Source organism: Alosa pseudoharengus, unplaced genomic scaffold (genome assembly GCF_046254945.1).
Source record: "Alosa pseudoharengus isolate Yale_2024_CS ecotype anadromous, Long Island Sound unplaced genomic scaffold, YU_APseudo_1.1 YU_APseudo_1.1_scf_23, whole genome shotgun sequence".
NCBI classification, from domain to species: Eukaryota; Metazoa; Chordata; class Actinopteri; order Clupeiformes; family Clupeidae; genus Alosa; species Alosa pseudoharengus.
In genome coordinates this window covers 10,917,867-10,923,924 of record NW_027468685.1, presented here as the reverse complement: position 1 = coordinate 10,923,924, position 6,058 = coordinate 10,917,867, and positions in this window count along the sequence as shown.

The following is a 6,058-nucleotide window of genomic DNA, read 5'->3' as shown; positions in this document are numbered from 1 at the left end:
TCTCAGACCTTTACACTGCACTGCATAGGCTAATGCATAGCCTATATAAAAATATGACACTTTATCATAGTTTTTTTTTTTTTTTACTTAATCAATAGATAATATGTGTTAGTTGATAAATTAGCTACTGTTTTCATCGTATTACTTTTCCAAGGGTCAGTATGAAAATAGACACTGTCAGTTACAGTGCTAAAATGACTGTCTTTGGTTCCAAACCCCACTAAAAACTAAGCTGGGCTGAGATGAAGACTGATAGGCCTAGAGCCTGGCAAGAAGAGATGAGAGGAACACAGTTTTTACATATTATTGTTTCATGATTAGAAATCTGGTTTCATAGGCTATCTCTCTCTCAGCCTGTTTTCTAGACTCACTAATAGCCTACTTCATTTCACTCTGTGAAGGGAGTCTGGTCTCTCACGATTGGGAAATGTTTCCAACTCGTAACAATTAACTTTGACATCATTGTTCCAGCCTAACCAATCAATTTGATCAGGGATTCCTAATGTTACTTCCTACTTCACCTTACCTTTACAAACTGATGATAACCCACATCAGCTGTCAGGAAACAATGCATTTAGGCCTACCTTTGCTGTAGCCTACATATACATTCTGACTGCAATTTTTAAAAATGTTTGCAGGCATGCTACTCCTGTTTACTGCAGCCACCCTGGATGTCCGAGGGAAACGTTGGTGTATTGTCAGATGCCAGACTAGTATCTCAGTCAAATGAAAATGAACAGATATAGGCAGGCTACCTCTCCCTACCTTGTGTGAGGTGGGGATTCCCCAAACTGCAAGTGGGTGATGTTGACATTCTCGAATTTGTTATGAGAGGAATAGAGCCACCTGGCTGTTTATAGTGTATTATTATAAATAGGCCTATGAGGGGAGAAATAGCAGCTGAACCATTAAATAAATTAAGTCAATTATTTTTTAGTATCAGTTTAAGCCATACATTATTTTACCATTTGTAAATGAATTAAAAAATGTGCCCACTTGGTAGACTACCTGAAAGCAAGGTATATGGGTTTTATATAAAAATGGTAAAAAATAAAACACTTTCAATCATCTAAATTATTGCCTGATGCATGTTTTCCCTCCGTCTCTAAAGCTTATCAGTGACAGAGATTGCAATAAACCGTGTCTCCTGCTGAATGGTTTTATTAGTTTTGTAACACTGCCAAAAGCAGACTTTTGTGATCATTGAAATTAATGGGGATTCATTACAATGCACTCCTTTGCTTCAAACGCATGGATGTCACCAGCTGTTGGGCCCAAGCCTCGGTGGAGAATGTCCAAAAACCTTAATTATCATGCTTAATCATCCATGGAATTGAAACTGGGGAGATTCCACTGTAACAGACTGTCAGTGTAAAAGACAGTCATTGCATTTAGCAGTGTATTTAGAATCTAATTTAGAGCATCAGAATCCAGCAGCAGAGCCAACAGCCAGCATGTTTTTGGTCATTGTCAAATAATCTTTGTCTGCTCTCGACAGAGCTGTCATCCATTTGCACCGGGCAAGTAAATAATTATAGTTATAGTATAGCCTACTGATGGGCTTTTGTGTGAGAGAGAGGTTTTATAATGATTGGACATATCATTTGTTGTAGGCTAATAACATGCATCAGGGAAATTAGTGTTACAGCACTGAGGCATAGAGGTTTTAACAATATTATTGAAAGTGCTAAAAGTCTATTTTCAAAACATTGTTTAAAATAAGATAAAAACACTTCATAAAACAGTTTTTATTACAAAGCAGTGAAATGTTTAAGATGTTTAATGCCATAAAAAAATTAATGTCTGCAATAACCTGCATTTCCACATGGTGGCAAGCTGCCTCCACATTCTAACTGGATTTATTCGGCAGGTTTTCTGTGAGCAAAAGACAAAAAATGAAAGACAAGACCGATGTACTTGAGGGCCGAATGGGTAATTTCCTTTCTTTTATTGGTACTGAATACCATTCCTGTGATTTTGAAACTAGACCTAGTTTAGCCTCAATCATGAATGTTTTTGTGATATTGTTTTACTGATGAGTAAAGGTGTTGAGCAGTAGATTGTGCATGTTGACTCATCCTCTGCCCGCCCCATGTCACCTCTAGGACCCCTCTCTGTATTGGCTTCGGCCAGGTGGCTGCTGCATTGTTTTTCTTGAGCATTAATGTATGCAGGAGGAGCGTGCGTTCCTGGAGCCAGACTTTTCTTAAAGAACAGATGGTGTTATCACAAAAACACCAATTAGCAGGAAGTGGGTTGCCTCCTCCACCGCCACGTGGATCTCGGTGCTCTGTGCGGCTTGCCTTCTGCGCCGAGCTGCCAGGTTATGTCAGGGAGATTCGCTCCCACTGAACAGATTGGGAGTGACATATGTCAGGAAGCCAAGGCTCAGCACGCCCAATGAGAGGGGAGCGGGAGACTCTGAGCATCGTCCTTTTCACCCCCAGGTGAGAGACCTGATCAACGCAGGGTCCCCAAAGCCCATAAGCCAACAAGTAACCCCTTTCCCATACCGCGAATCTAGATAAACATATACACAACCAAACACCCTCAGAGTGCAATACTTTTCATTGACAATATCTTGGCACACCCAATTTATTATAAAGTATATTTTTTGAGGGGGCTTTTGCCTTTTTATATGGATAGGACAGTGAAGATTAACAGGAAGTGAGTGGGGGAGAGAGATGGGGTGGGATCGGGACATGACCGCAGGTTGGATTCAAACCTGGGTCCTCGTGGGCACTTGGACCCGTACATAGTATGGGCGCTGTAGCCTGTTGCGGCACCACAGCACCCCAACACCCATTGATTATAGATTAATTTACTGGTTTATTGACACAACATCCATGATAACCTACTGGATATAGTATTTCACATGTGGTGCAATACCTGTTTCTCAGTGAAAATATTAATATTATTAATTGATTGTCCTGGATCGATTTGGGGTGCTGATGTAGCGGAAAAAAATATTAAACATGATTTTCATATTGTATTGATGCATTTTCAAAGAAGTAGTTATATGCAAGTTATGCATGCAAGGAAAGACATTATATATATGCAATTTCTACTGAATTTTTGTATGTTTATTCTGATCATGTTGAAATGAATGCATCACAAAAAATGGCATGTCATGTCATTTAAGAATAAAAGTACAAATGAACAATTGACATATTCTGTCTCAGCAGATTGTAAAATATTTCAAAAGGTTTATCCATATAATCATAATAATATTGCATGCAGCATCTTTTTATTCATGACACCCTATGATTGAAATTAAATAAGTTAATTTACCAGTAACTGACCATGTTTCAACCCAGAATGTACTTATGTCTTAAGACATTTTTTATTTTTTATTGAAGGGTTGATACAACAAATGACCTGCTCAACTGACGTAATTAAGACATGTAACATGCAACTGTTGTGTATTGTTCATAATTTACATAGTCTATTAGGTGTATGGTTCCATGATAAACATATTATACATTTAGAGCACCTGCTCATGTAATTAAATAAATTCAAATCTGCTGAAAATACACATGAAGGGTAAACTGCGGAGTGAAATTGTAACACTGTTTATTCATAAGTTGTTGTGAGGTTGAATTCAATAGCACAGAAGCATATACAACTAGGCTATTGTTTTAAATACTGAAAGCATATTGGATTATATATGTATATATACAACTCTGAATGCCCCATTTAATTAAAACATGTTCTAAAAAAACTCACATTTTGCCATAAAATAAACAATGTGCTTATTTTGTTCCAAATCCAGTACTGTAAGTGAGGCATGAAGAAAAGCACAAATATGCATGTGTAAAATGATATTACCACACTTCCTTTGGATCTATTTAAAAGACATACACTATTTGGACATTTGTGTTTGGATAGTCTGGTGGTTCCATAATGATTGAAAACATGTACCAAAAAGGTATGTCAAGTGCAGACTGAGTAAAGGAATTGAAAAAGTATGGCTATCATGATTTTAGGATAAAAGTGAACTGATAAAATAATTGGATACTTTCACCTATAGAGTGGAGGCAGTTTAAATCAGTTATATGGTTGTCCTGCAGTTCTATCATGAAATCTATCATTATTTTGTTATTGTTTGTTAGAATTTTTAAATGGGGAAAATGTTGCATGGTGAGTGCTATGTTGATATCCTAGCCATACAATCTATTTGATTATAGGATGTCAACCAAATGGCATCTCTCAATGATTATTCTGTCAATGTTTCTTTGTGGAATGGGCAAACCAGACAACCAGAGATGTTTTTTTTTCTTTTGTTTTCAAAATAAACAAAGAAAAAAAGAACAGCATTTGACACCCAGTAAATTGGCTCTTCAATCATTCCTTGAGGAAATTGATTACTCTTTAACACTTATGGCAGGAAAGTGTTATGGATCCATAATGTCTTCAATGCATATGTAATAACTTGATAACTTAATTTACTGCACTTGTGCGTTCATTGTGTCCATCCAACATCTGCCCCCCATACTATCCCCATTCTCCCTCCCTCCCTCCGTCCTGCATGCCTTAATGCATTTCAGTGCTCAAAACATTGCCAGATGACCATTACACCATTACACAGACACAACCAGCTGAGCATGTCTTTAATGCATGTTAACCTCTTCACTGTAAATGGCTGGCCTTTCTAAGCACACAATATCTCCTGCCTCCCAAGGGAGGCTATGCTAGCTGGACCAAATCCAGCTCTGCTCACCGCAATGTCTAATTGAAGATGACTTCAGACTACAGAAACCTGAAAAGGTTCAGCAGAGTCTCTGTGTTTCTGAATGTAAAAGTGAGGAGAATGGAGAGAATGAGAGTGCGAGAGAGAGAGAGAGAGAGAGAGAGAGAAAGAGAGAGAGAGAGAGAGAGAGAGAGAGGCACAGGCATATTTCCAATGTATTTCATCACTGCTTTTGCAAGAACTGTCCTTATGTCATCAATATGCAAATGGGTGAAATCGCTAAGAGTGCCGGCGCTGTTCCCTAAAGTGCATTCATTAGAAACAGTTAGCATAATTGATTCCCAGAACTGCAATAAAACTGGTCACTCTGAGAAGCTCCCAGGTCCACTGGGACTACGTAGACCAAGTTCCATCATAAATCATTAAGTGGAGCCAGTGGCCAATGGACTCTGCTCTGTCCCCCGAGACTCAGCCAGCAGTATTCCTGTCACTGAAGTCTAAATCATGGGACATGACAGGAGGCTTTGCCCGACATTCACCCTGCCTTTAAACCTTAGGCCTCGTAAAAGTTCTCCAATGTCTGTCCTCGGCATGTCAATGTCCTCTGCTTTCAAGTGTAGACAATGCTGGGCTTTCTCAAATCTGGGAGTGTAACAGGCCTCTGACTGGCACCTACAGTAATTGGCATGTCTATCTGCTGCTGTCAAATGGGTTCCTGGTTGACTTGTCTGTGAACAATGTTTATGTTCCATAGACAGTCTGCTGTTGAGGAAATGGCACAGTTTCATCCTTTTATCAGATTTTTGTGTCACTACACTGACATCTTTTAATCAGTTCCACTGTTCCACATGTTCTTTCTGACTGTGCGCCCGGTACATCAGCCAAAATCACTGCATTTTATCTTGGGCTTTCTAATGGATAACACATATATATTTCTTTGAGCTGCAAAAATACCAACATTACATTTCAAGCTTTACCATTTTTCCAAATTACACATTTTAAACTGAAGAACATATATATATAGCTGTAGCGCACATGAATCAATTTATGAATTGTTATTTTTCTAATGCCTTGGAGTGTGCAGAGTGGATAGAGAGAGGCAGATGTGTGTTTATGGGAGTGTATCTGTGTATGTGAGAGAGAGAGTTGGGGGTGGGGGTCCAATTACAATGCATCCTTTCTTTTCTAATTAAAATCCTCCAAGTCTCTGTGCGACTGATCCAGAACACCATGGCGCTCGTCGCGGAGGGAAGCTCATGATGTATCGGCACGTCGCAAATAGAAAGACTCATCACCTCTTGCAGCCATAACGCAGATGGCCAGAAAATTGGCTTTGTGTAGAGATGTGGATTCAGGCATGAATATTAA